This window comes from Carcharhinus amblyrhynchos, chromosome 31, assembly GCF_965287045.1.
Source record: "Carcharhinus amblyrhynchos chromosome 31, sCarAmb.v2.hapA, whole genome shotgun sequence".
Lineage (NCBI taxonomy): Eukaryota > Metazoa > Chordata > Chondrichthyes > Carcharhiniformes > Carcharhinidae > Carcharhinus > Carcharhinus amblyrhynchos.
The window spans coordinates 4,600,306-4,613,243 of record NC_137354.1 but is presented as its reverse complement, the minus strand read 5'-3'; positions in this window follow the sequence as shown (position 1 = coordinate 4,613,243).

Sequence of the window (12,938 nt, the reverse complement as noted above, 5' to 3'; positions counted from 1 at the left end):
CACCTTTGACCCAGCCTCCTGATAGTGAGGTAATCCTACCCAGGATGGGCTAGTGGAGCTAAACCATAGATAACCCGAACCCTATCCTAAACCCTGGCACTCTTAGAAACCCTCGCATGGATAACATTGAAGAGGTGATATCTGCTGTTCAGCTTTGGAACAGGCGTAGGCTATTCTCAATTCTGTGAGCTTGTTCTGTTAAGGCTCACAACCTAAGAAAGACTTGCAGTTGTAACTATGAAGGACAAAGGCAGAAGGTACATGGGAACACCAGCACCTAGAAATTCCCCTCCAAGCCACTCAATGTCTGGACTTGGAAATAAATCGCCGCCGTTCCTTCACTGTCACTGGGGTCATAATCCTGGAACTCCCTCCCGAACAGCACTGTGGATGGATGTACCTACAGCACATGGAATGCAGCAGTTCAGGAAGACAACTCACCACATCCAGGGCAATTAGGGATAGGTTATAAACACTGGCCTAGCCAGCAACACCACACCCCTGCTCTGAAACCCTGGTCTAGTTGATAACTGAATGAGAATTCAGAACAGAATTCTTTCAATTAAAGAGGTGAGAATGTGTCACATCTGTGAGCATTTTTGACTTTTGAGTTTGGGCTGTGGTGAGAGTACTACCTACTCATCAGTTCCCTCCCCCAGTTATCTACCTCAGTCGATGACAATAACTTGCATTGATATAGCACCATTCAACCGGTAAAATGTCCAAAGGTGATCTCTTGACATGTGCATGCACACTTCCTATCAGCGACTGCAATGTAAAGCAGTACACCGTACATGATGCGTGCTGGGATGTTCATAAAATCCCTACAGTGTAGAAGGAGGCCATTCAGTCCATCAAACCTGCACCGATGACAATTCTGTGCAGGGTCCATCCCCGTAACCCCATGTATTCGCCCTGCCACTCCCCCTGACACTAAGGGGCAATTTAGCATGGCCAATCAACCTAACCCACACATCTTTGGACTGTGGGAGAAAACAGGAGCACCTGGAGGAAACCCACGCAGACATGGGGAAAATGTGTAAACTCCACACATAGACAGTGACCCGAAGCCAGAACTGAACCCAGGTCCCTGGTGGTGTGAGGCAGCTGTGCTAACCACAGTGCCATCCATGCCATCTGCTGTGTTTGTGAGAGATGTGACAAATCATTGTGTGGATATGTGTATTGTTTGTTTTATGAGTGTCACAAGGCTTATATTAACACTGCAATGAAGTTACTGTGAAAATCCCCTAGTCGCCACACTCGGGTGCCTGTTTGGGGACACTGAGGGAGAATTTAGCACAGCCGATGCACCTAACCAGCATGTCTTTCGGACTGTGGGAGGAAATCAGAGAACCAAGAGGAAACCCACGCAGACATGGGGAGAGCGTGCAGACTCTGCACAGATAGTGACCCAAGCCAGGAATCGAACCCTGGTCCCTGGTGCTGTGAGGCAGCAGTGCTAACCACTGTGCCACCCTGCTATCTGAGTGTCTTTTCTGCCTTCAAATTTCAATTCTTTTACTATGGCAATACCTGTTACTGATTTTCACAGTAACTTCATTGCAGTGTCAATGTAAGCCTACTAGTGACACGAATAAATAAACTTTAAACTTTATTAATTCCACCGGTCCCAAATGTGGCCAGCGTGGAGGTGAACCCATTGTGCGGTAGCCTTGCCCTCGCTTAGACAACAACTCAGAGCTAAAATTAAAATTGCTCACTCCAGCATTATCACTAATCAGCCAGATAGCCTTCTGGAATCCAATTTCCGGGGGGAATTTTATGTATGAGTCAGAAAACAGGAGATGGGGGATTCTTATAAAAAAATCATAAGGCTCTCAATTCTCTCCTGCTGTTTTTTGAATGGAACAAACTCAGCCAAGAAAACAAGTCTGAAGGTGGGTTTAGATAAAGAGAAAAATAAATGGTTGTCAGATGGAGCCTCACTATGTCTTGTTTCGCGTCTAGGATACAGGAAACTGTTTGTAGCATAATGATAGGGGCACAATGTGTACATTAAGGCTTTTTTTTTGCATCCTTTGTCATAAAAGGGTTCCTAACTGAGATAATAAAGGCCTTGCTTTTAATATCAGTGATTGAAAAGAGTCTATTAATCAGTCAGCTGTCTAGTAATGCTTCAGCTGGCAAGTTACGCCTGGAGGCATCCTGCTTCAGAATTACAGACATGAAGCTGGAAAGCAGGCACTCCAAGCTAATTAAAACGGAACGAAGCAGATATTTGGTGAGTTTTGCCTTCGTTAAGCATTGCACAGCCCTCTCTCCACATCTGGTCAATGGAGGTTAAGTAATAGCAATTAGTAACTTTACCGTACTGCAAAGACAGATCTTTCATTTTAATTTCGGCAAAATTATAACTGCAATGACTTCCTTTTGGAAAAAGTGACTTGTTTGTGACATGAAAACGCTTGGTTGATTTGTGGGGTTTTTTTTTGGAATAACTTATGTTTCAAATGAACTGTTCAAGTTAAAGGAAGGGCCCTTTTGGGAGCGGCTATATATCAATTATGTTTCAGCGCAACTCGTGAACAACAAACTCAAACCTCTGGTCATTAAATGGGAGGCTATTATGTGCAATAACAACTTGCATTTACATAGCACCCTTAGCACAAAAAAAGCTTTCTGAAGGTTCGTCATTAGAGCATTATCAAACAGAATTTGACACCAAGCTACAAGGGGAGATATGAAGGCAGATAGGCAGAAATGGGCTCAAAGGTGTAGGGAACTGAATTACATTGAATTGAATTGATTTGATTTATTATTGTCACGTATGAGTATACAGTGAAAAGTATTGTTACTTGCGTGCGATTCAGACAAAGATGCTATTCATAGACTACTTAGAGAAGAAGGAAAGGAGAGTGTGCAGAATGTGGTGTTACAGTCATAGGCAGGATGTAGAGAAAGATCAACTTAATATAAAGTAGGTCCATTCAAAAGTCTGATGGCAGCGGGGAAGAAGTTGTTCTTGAGTTGATTGGAATGTGACCTCAGACTTTTGTATCTTTTTCCCAATGGAAGAAGGTGGAAGACAGTACGTACGTCTGGGGTGTGGACGGTCCTTGATTATGCTGGCTGCTTTTCCGAAGCAGCGGGAAGTGTAGACAGAGTCAATGGATGGGAGGCTGGTTCAGGTTACATTGGCTGGTGATGGATTGGGCTACATTCATGGCCCTTTGTAGTCTCTTGTGGTCTGGTCAGAGCAGGAGCCATAGCAAGTTGTGATACAACCCAGAAAGTGTGCTTGAAGGAGGCGGCGATAGGGAAGCAGAGAGGTTTAGCCCTGAGTTGGGTTTATCTGTGTCCCCCATTTCCTCTCCGGTGCCCCTGAGCAGGACACACTGTGCAGAGTGCTCACTGCCTGAGCGCTCACCTCCAAACTCCCCCCTCAGGGGTGAAGGTGCCAGGTTCACATTTCTGTAGACCTGTTGGAAATGGTGCCAGCGTAACGTCACAATGGCACCCGCTGAAAATTCAATACGGGGGTCGATATCCAGAGAGAGTGCTCGCTAATGAGATGCTAATGTATTAAAATGTGCGTGGTGCAGTCCTGTGGCAAGGGGCCAGGAGGATCGGAAACTCGCCAGCCACAGATCGCGCTCTCGGGATTTTGCGCCCCCCGGATGCCATTCTCGTCATTGGAGAGTGCAGCCTCAAAGGCGACCCCCCCTCCGCTCTGTCTCATTGGCGTGGCAGCACCCGGGGAATAATTGAAAAAGTCAGAACATACAGAATGAAATGAGAAACATTCCGCTCCTTATTCTCAATTCAGTTTGATGATTGCGGCTATCGGACAAGGTTCCAAACACAAAAGACTTCCTTCATATTATACAGTCCCGGCAAACCACTACAAAGAGAAAAATGCCTCCTGTTTGAATGAAAACAGCCTCGGCTGAGGCAATAATGCATCCTTCATAGACAAAGGACCTTCAGCATCTGAAAGGAAAAAACACATGAATTCCTTAAAGGCTGTACCTTCATTCTGTATTAATGAAATCCCATAGGAATCAGTCTTGTAGCTTTAGTTTAGAGGAATAAGGGACAGATAGAACTTAACCTTGTTCTGTATTTTATCGATAGCCACCTGTTTGCAATCATTCCCGTGGCAGCTTTGTTAATTTGGTGACATCTTTGTCTTGCAATCTGTAGGTGGAAGCACCATTCTTGCTTGCAACCCATTGCAATGCACCGGTGAGGGTGTGCTGCCTTGCCACAAATACCAGCCTTCAGACACGGCACTGTCATGTCTGTTCCCGTGGCAGCTCAAGGTATGGTCACCAACAGTGGAGCGACACAAGTGACAAGTCATTCTCGTTCCTCGTATCACTTGTCCAACTCTTTGGTGCTCAGCACTGCTAAAAGAGACAGAATTTAGCAGAGGAACATTGGAATTAGGAGCAGAAGTAGACAAATTCAGCCCTTTGAGCCTGCTCCGTCATTTAATCAGATCATGGCTGATCTCTCCCTGGTCTCAAATCCAGCTCCCCGTATGTTCCCCATATCCTTTTAACCTATGTTTAAAATTAGAAATATATCTATCTCCTGCTTGAAACCATTTAATGATTCAGATCCACTGCGCTATGGGACAGCGAGTTCCACAAATCCACCACCCTCTGTGAGAAGTAGCTCCTCCTCATCTCAGTTTTAAATCTACCGCCTCTCAACCTATCCCTGTGACCACTTGTTCTAGGTTGCCTCATAAGACGGGACATTTGGTCCACATTTACCTAATTGAACTCTTTTAGTATTTTATATACCTCAATCAGACTCCCCTGTCATCTTTCTAAATGATGTGGAGATGCCGGCATTGAATGGGGTAAACACAGTAAGAAGTCTCACAACACCAGGTTAAAGTCCAACAGGTTTATTTGGTAGCAGAAGCTAGTGGTGTTTGCTGCCAAATAAACCTGTTGGACTTTAACTTGGTGTTGTGAGACTTCTTTCTATCTTTCTAAATTCCAGCAAGTTAAGCTCAATATTTATTCATTCGTGTCACAAGCATGCTTACATTAACACTGCAATGAAGTTTAATATGAAAATCCCCTAGTCGCCACACTCCAGCACCTATTCTGGTACACTGAGGGAGAATTTAGCACGGCCAATGCACCTAATCAACAGTCTGTGGGAGGAAACCAGAGCAGCTGGAGGAAACCCACACAGACACGGGGAGAATGTGCGATCTTCACACAGACAGTGACCCAAGTTGGGAATCAAACCCGGGTCCCTGGTGCTGTGAGGCAGCAATACTAACCACTGTGCCATCGCGTCGCCCTTAATCTCTCCTCATACGTCAACCCTTTCAGCCCCGAAATCAATCTGGTGCACCTTTCGGCAGCATGGTTGCTCAGTGGTTAGCACTGCTGCCTCACAGCTCCAGGGATCCGGATTCGATTCCCAGCTTGGCTCTCTGTCTGTGTGGAGTTTACACATTCTCTCTATGCCTGCGTGGGTTTCCTCTGGATGCTCTGCTTTCCTCCCACAGTCTGAATGAAAGGCATGTTGGTTAGGTGCATTGGCCGTGCTAAATTCTCCCTCAGTGTACCCTAACAGGTGTTGGAGTGTGGTGACTCGGGGATTTTCACAGTAACTTCATTGCAGCGTTAATGTAAGCGTACATGTGACAATAATAAATAAATTTTGAAACTTGAAAAAAAACTCCTCCATAATGTCCCCTTGGCATGTCTAAGAAGCGATGGGGGTCGGGTTGAGGGAACTATAGGATCTCCTTTTGGACCGCTCACTCCAATTTGGCCTCCAGCAAGGACCAAGGCAGCTGGGGACGTGCTCAGATCATCGTAACCTTCACTGCTTGAAAAGTTGCCTCTGTGCTACCCGTCTGCATATTACAAATAGACCACCAGGAAATGGCATTATCTGGGAAAGGAGGCTTTGTGTTCCTATTGATGAGCCAATGGCAGAATGTGAGTGCTGAAATATCTATGCCCTTTACATAATTAACCTGGCTGTCAGTGAGGTGAACCGTAATGGCTATGAACAGCAACTAGTAGTAATTACAAAGTATTAATGGGGACCATCATTGGCTGTTCAAACTCTGTTTTTCTTTCAAATTTCTCACATTACGTGGCTAATTTTTCAAACTGATGGATCGTTCTCATCAAATTCTCCCCTCCCTCTCACCCAGCCCCTTCCTGGAAAGAATATTGCATTTATTCTTGGAAATTTGTCTCAAGTAACACCTATCTATGTATATATGGCGGACAGTTATTCTGTTCACTGAGAAGTAGCCTTCATCGGATTAGTCATTGGCAAGTCTTAAAATGGATCTGGTTTCTAATTTCAAGGTGTAATGCCTATCCTAACGCCTCGCTCTTTCCAATTTGAAATGAATAATATTCCAGCAGTTGACCTGAAACCTTCAGAAACAAACTGAGGTAATTATGATCGATGTAACGACACCTCACAGCACTGAGTGCTGCTCATATCTGAGCACTGTATGCATTAATTTTAAGATATTGCATTATTCTCATACGTCGGTGCAATGGATCAATGAACAATACTGAATATGAAGCTGTATTGATGAATAAAAGTGCCCAAAAGCTCATCTTATTTACCTCACTCTGGCTCCAGCGCCACGCACAATTCACCCATAGACTTTATTCGTCACTAACTTGCCCATCCCTAATCTCCCTTCAGAAGGTGGTGGTGAGCTGCCTTCTTGAATGGCTGCAGTCCCTGTTGCGTAGGTGCACCCACAGCGCTGTTAGGGAGGGAGCTCCAGGATTTTGACCCAGCGACTGCAAAGGAGCGGCCGACACATTTCCAAGTCAGGACGGTGAGCGGCACAGTGGGGAGCTTGCAGGTGGAGGTGTTCCCAGGTATCTGCTGCTCTTGTCCCTCTAGATGGTGTTGGTTACAGTAACTGTGAAGGACACGGGGCATCATTAATACATCTCCCTGGGGACTTTGTGGAGTTTCCCTATTGGGAGAATGGGTGTTCCCCCAGTGAGAGGTAAAGGGCGGGAGTTTAATTCCTGCACTCAGCCTGGGTTGTGTGGGTCCTGGGCACAGGCCTGGGGTTTGTGATAAGTCGCAGACGTAGCCTTTCCATTGCTTCAGTAAAGCAGTGTTGTACCGGAGGACCAGCCTTGGCAGGGTTATTACACGATTGGAAGGTGTGGGCGAAGGAGCGCTGAGTTGTACCATGTAGATGGATCACAGGGCTGTCACTGTGCAACATCAAATCCAGACTAGCTGTCTGTAAATGCCAGTCTAACAGCCCGATTTTACTATCGTATTGCACCTGTTTTCGGACACAAAAACTTGGTAAAGTCGGAAGTGAGGTGAATAGAGCGATCCGTGTCTGCCTCCGTGCCAGTTCCCCCTTTACCAAGGCCCAAGAATGGCCACAATTGGTTCAGTGCGCAAAATGAACACGAAAGCCATTTCAACGTATTTGTCTGCATTTAAATTGACTTAATGAGCCGCACGCCCAACTTTTACCAACACGTTCACCCATCCGGAATCAGCACGGGACACATACTCCATAAAAGTCTGATCTGATTGAGGTGAGTGGTCAGGGGAAGGGGGGAGGGGGTGTAAGGGGGGTCCACTGTCTGTGATTATTGAGGGGGAAAGGGGGGTCCGCTGCCACGCTGCCTGAGATCAATGGGAGGAAGGGGTGAGGGGATCAGTCTGGGTGGCGGGGAGGCATGGGGGGGGGATAAGGGTGGTCAATAATGTTGTGGGGGTGGGGCAATGTCTGTGGAGGCTAGGGGTAGGCATTAATCGGCCCGGGAGGGATGTGGCAGGGGAACAGCATTCTATAATTTTTCCTCTGCGCATGCGCAGTTGGAATCACCAATCGGAGCTGCAGGATTTTGGGCACGTTAAGCCCCGCCCACAGGCTTGTGTAGCGTGACTCAGGATCGCTGATATGTTTTCAGGCAGAGTGTGTATGGGGGCACCTGAGAACGGGTTGGGTCTGAAACACTCCCAGTTTCAAGTCTGCCCAGTACATAGAATCGAAGTGGTAAAATAGGGCCCATAGTTCATTTCCAGCACCGTGGTTAATGTGGCCAGTTGAAGCACTCAGGAGTGACAGTGGCACAGTGGTAATGTCACCAGGCTAGTTATCCAGAGGCCCAGGCGTATGTCCAGGGGTTCAAATCCAGCAGCTCCTGGAGTTAAGTTCAATGAATAAGTCTGGAATATAAGCCTAGTCACATCTGGGTGGCACACTGGGTTAGCATTGCTGCCTCACAGTGCCAGGCACCCATGTTTGATTCCAGGCTTGGATCACTGTCTGTGCGGACTCTGAATGTTTGTGTGAGTTTCCTTCGGGTGCTCTGGTTTCCTCCCTCTGTCTGAAAGGCATGCTGGTTAGGCACATTGACTGTGCTAAATTCTCCTCAGTGTAGCCAAACAGGTGGCAGAGTGCGGTGACTAGGGCATTTTCACAGCAACTTCATTGCAGTGTTAATGTGAGCCTACTTGTGACACTAAGAAATAAAAGCCTATGTAATGTCCTTTAGGGAGGGAAATCTGCCATCCTTACCTGGCCTGGCCTACAATGTGACTCCAGACCCACAGCTATCTGGCTGACCCTCAGCTGACCTCTGGAATGGCCCAGCAAGCCACTCAGTTAAAGGGCAACTAGGAATGGGCAATAAATGCTGGCCAGTCACTGATGCTCACAAAACATTTTCCTGATAACTCTTTATCTTTACCTTCAGGTGCTAATCCAATTCACCCTTGAAACTCCACCAGACAGTCAGACAGTACATTCTAGACACTAAACACCCATTGCATTGGAAAGCGTTTGCTCAAACTGCCATCAGTTTTTTGCCGAGAGACTTAAGTTTTTCCCCTCTGGTTCTCGACTCCTCTGCCAGTGGGGGCACTTTTTTCCTCTCTTCCCTGCCCAGACACCTTGTGATTTTCAAATCTCCTCCCAACCTTCTTCTCCTTGCCAGGAACAATCCTGGTTTCTCTGCTCTGTCCTCCTAACTGAAGCCTCTCATGTTCTCTAAGCCAGCTGGTGAAGTGCCACACTCGACACAAACTCTTTTCCCGATGGTGAACGAATGGCCCACTGGTATTATCATTAGACTTAATCCAGAAACTCAACTAATATTCCCGGGGACCCGGATTCGAATCCCATCACAGCAGACGGTGGAATTAGAATTCAATGAAAAATATCTGGAGTTAAGAATCTGCTGATGACCGTGAATTGCCGATTGTTGGAAAAACCCATCTGGTTCACTAATGTCCTTTCGGGAAGGAAATCTGCTGTCCTTACTTGGTCGGGCCTAGAAGTGACTCCAGAGCCACAGCAATGTGGTTGACTCTCAACTGTCCTCCAAGGGCAACTTGGGATGGGCAATAAATACTGGCCCAGCCAACGACACCCACGTCCCATAAATGAATTAAAAAAAACCACAACCTGTATATATTGGTGTTTCTGCTTCACATAAGCCCCCCACCCCATTACATTTCATCTTATCACTGTATCCTTTTATTCCTTCCTTCCTCATGTGCTTCTATAGTTTCCTATTAAATATCTCAATGCTATCCACCTCGTCCACTCCTTTTAGTTCCCCAGTCCAACCACTCCCTGGGTAAAGAAGTTTCTTTTGCATTCCCTGTTCAATTTATTAAATCTCTTGGCCATAACTTGCTGTGTCATTCATTTGTCTAGAGCCATGAGCATGATGGTACCAGCAAAGGATTTATTCCCATCCTCCACGTGTTTTGACTTAGCTTCAAGGACTGACAAGTGGGATTAGATTAGGTCCTGTTAGTTGAATGAATTATCTATTTTAGTCAGCTAATTGTTGTAAAATTAGAGGAGAATAATTATAAATATTCTATTAAGCCAAATGAATCTACAAGGCTAAGGCATTAACGCGCATTAAATAGTGATAGTGTTTGCTGTGTTTACTTGCATTCATTAGAAGGCCTGTTTCAGGATTAAAGAGGCTTTGGTGCTTTGGGATTTAACCAGGGGGCAGAAGCAGTAAGATGGAGATGTTATTATCCAGTTCATTTAGTCCTGGGGTAGACTGAGAAAAATTGGCTAAACGTCGCTAGATGACATGGCCCAGCATTCCGAGATACCATTCAAGGCAATCTCCAACTTACATCAAGGTGTGGGTTGGTCAGCTGAGAAAAGTCCATCCGAGAGAGGGAGTTGGTAGTTTAATGGCGTGTAAAACACATCACTCGGCAATGTCTCCACGTTCCTTCCCCCCCTGCCTTCCCCTGGCCACTCCTCACCCAGTGCCTTTCTTTCAGATTGCAATGGCTGAACTGTCAGGCAAAGTACACAGTCGGCAAGTTCTCACAGGCAGCGGTGAGATGACAGACCAGTTCAGTTGTTTTTGGCTGGAATTTGCAGGAAAGCATTGTCCTTCCTCAGATAGTAACCACGGAATCCTGCGAACTCCTTGGAGACAAGACAGCTGAGAGGAAATTTGATAGTGAGATTCAAGATCATGGAGCGGCTGGGGGGTAAGAGTAGATCAGGAGAAACTGTGCCCGCTTGTTAAAGGATTCAGAGTGAGAGGACACAGATTTAGGGATTTGCAAAAGAAGCAAATGTGAGAAAAACAATGAGTTGGAGGGGTCTGGAATTCTCTGCCTGGAAGTGTGGTGGAGGCAGATCCATCAAAGCATTCGAGAGGGCATTAGATGATTACTTGAATGGAAACAATATGCAGAAGTATGGGGAAAAGGCAGGGGAATGGCACCAAGTCATCAGGCCCATTTGGAGAGCCAGTGCAGAGATGATGGCCAAACTCTGCACTGTAACAGTTCTGTGATTCTGTTAAGAGACCAATAAAAGACAAGGCCTTGCTTTAACATATCGGCCAGAATTTTCCATGTGTTAGCACCGTTGGAGTTTTCCCACCCCGCTGCAGCGAACGGAGATTTGGCTGGCTGCCAGATTCTCCATCTTCGCTGCACTGGGGAGCGTGGCATGAACGGGTGGTAAGATTGTGCACCATTGTGTTCAATCTGCTGTGTTCATGCATTGCAGCATTTCCCTCAGTGCAGTGCCGGTCTCAGCTAACTGCTGGGTTTCAATGCCTTGGTTCAGAGGTGAAACCCTCACCAGCTGAGCATTGCAGTCATTTACCAGTTAGTAATCTGTGTAAATGCCCTGTCCGCACTCACTGGCCGCTGAGTGAATTCACAAGATGTTGATATCTGAAGATCAAAAGCCGCAGTCACCTTGCATTAATCCCAGCAAAAACCAAATATAAGCTTTAAAAAGGTCCATTGATTGTAACATTGACAATACAATTAACCATACAACAACTGTCTACAGAGAGGACTCATTTATTCTATTCTGGAGGAAGCTCTTTGTACAGATTACAGATCTGTCAGTCAGAAGCAGAATGTCAGCAAGTCTAAGATCTCCCAATATCTATTGGAGGGATGTTACTGAGAAAAATAATTTCACTGTCCATCCCACCCACTTTATGTAACATCTTTTACCTGTTCCCCTTTGAGAGCAGTGATTATCTCTCTATAATATGGAGATGCTGGTGTTGGACTGGGGCAGGCACTGTAAGAAGTCTCACAACACTTGGTTAAAGTTCAACAGGTTTATTTGGAATCACGAGCTTTCGGAGCGCAGCTCCATCATCAGGTGAGTGGAGATTAATTCACAAACATGGCACATACAAAGACACAATTGCAAGATAATTACAGATTATCTTACAATTGTGCCTTTGTCTGTATATGCTGTGTTTGTGAAACCTACCTCTCCACTCACCTGATGAAGGAGCAGCGCTCCAAAAGCTCGTGATTCCAAATAAACCTGTTGGACTTTAACCTGATGTTGTGAGGCTTTTTACAGAGGTATCTCCAGATCTGGAAATCAAAGAACAAAATCTGCATTTCTGTAGCCCCTTTCACCTTCTCAGCTCAAGCCACGGTGATTCACAGTCAGTGTCGTACTTTGGAAGTCATATTGATAATAGCAAGATAATTTTGGATACAGCAAGGTCACAGGTTGAGGGATATATGTTAACTATGGTAATGAGGAGATCATCCTTCATGAGGAGGTAGTGTCATAGCTCAGTTAGCTGAGTGACTGGTTTGTGATGTGGAGCAATGCTAACAGCATGGTTTCAATTCCCGTACCAGCTGAAGGCCCCGCCTTCTCAATCTTGTCCCTCTCCTGAGGTATAGTGACCCTCAGGTTAAATCACCACTGGTCAGCTCTCCTCCACAAAGGGCATAGTAGATAAAGATGACTCTATCTAGTAGACCGGAGATCCAGGATATTATCTTGGAGCACGGGGTCAAATCCTACCACAGCAGCTGGTGGAATTTAAATTCAATTAGTAAAATCTGAAATTGAAATCTGCCTTCAGTATTAGTGACCATGAAATTATCATTGATTACTGTAATCCCCATCTGTTTTACTGATATCCTTTAGGGGAGGAAATCTGCCATTTTATCTGGTCTGGCCTATGCTTGACTCCAAACCTACAGAACTGTTGTCTTTTAACTGCCCTGTGAAATACTGGGCAAGACACTCAGGTCAATGGCAATTCAGAATGGGTGACAAAGACTGGCCTTGCCAGCAATGCCCACATTCCCTGATGCCACATTCCATTCCACCAGGCTGGCACAGTGGTTAGCGCTGCAGCCTCACAGCACCAGGGACCTGGGTTCAATTTGTGTCTTGGGTCACTGTCTGTGCAGAGTCTGCACATTCTCCCCGTGTCTGCGTGGGTTTCCTCCGGGTGCTCCCGTTTCCTCCCACAGTCTAACAATCTGCGGGTTTGGTGATGCTAAATTGCCTTAGTGTCCCAAGATGTGTATGTTAGGGCAGCATGGTGGCACAGTGGTTAGCACTGCTGCCTCACAAGTCCAACAGGTTTATTTAGAATCACGAGCTTTTAGAGCGCTGCTCCTTCATCAGGTGAGTGGAGAGGTAGGTTCGA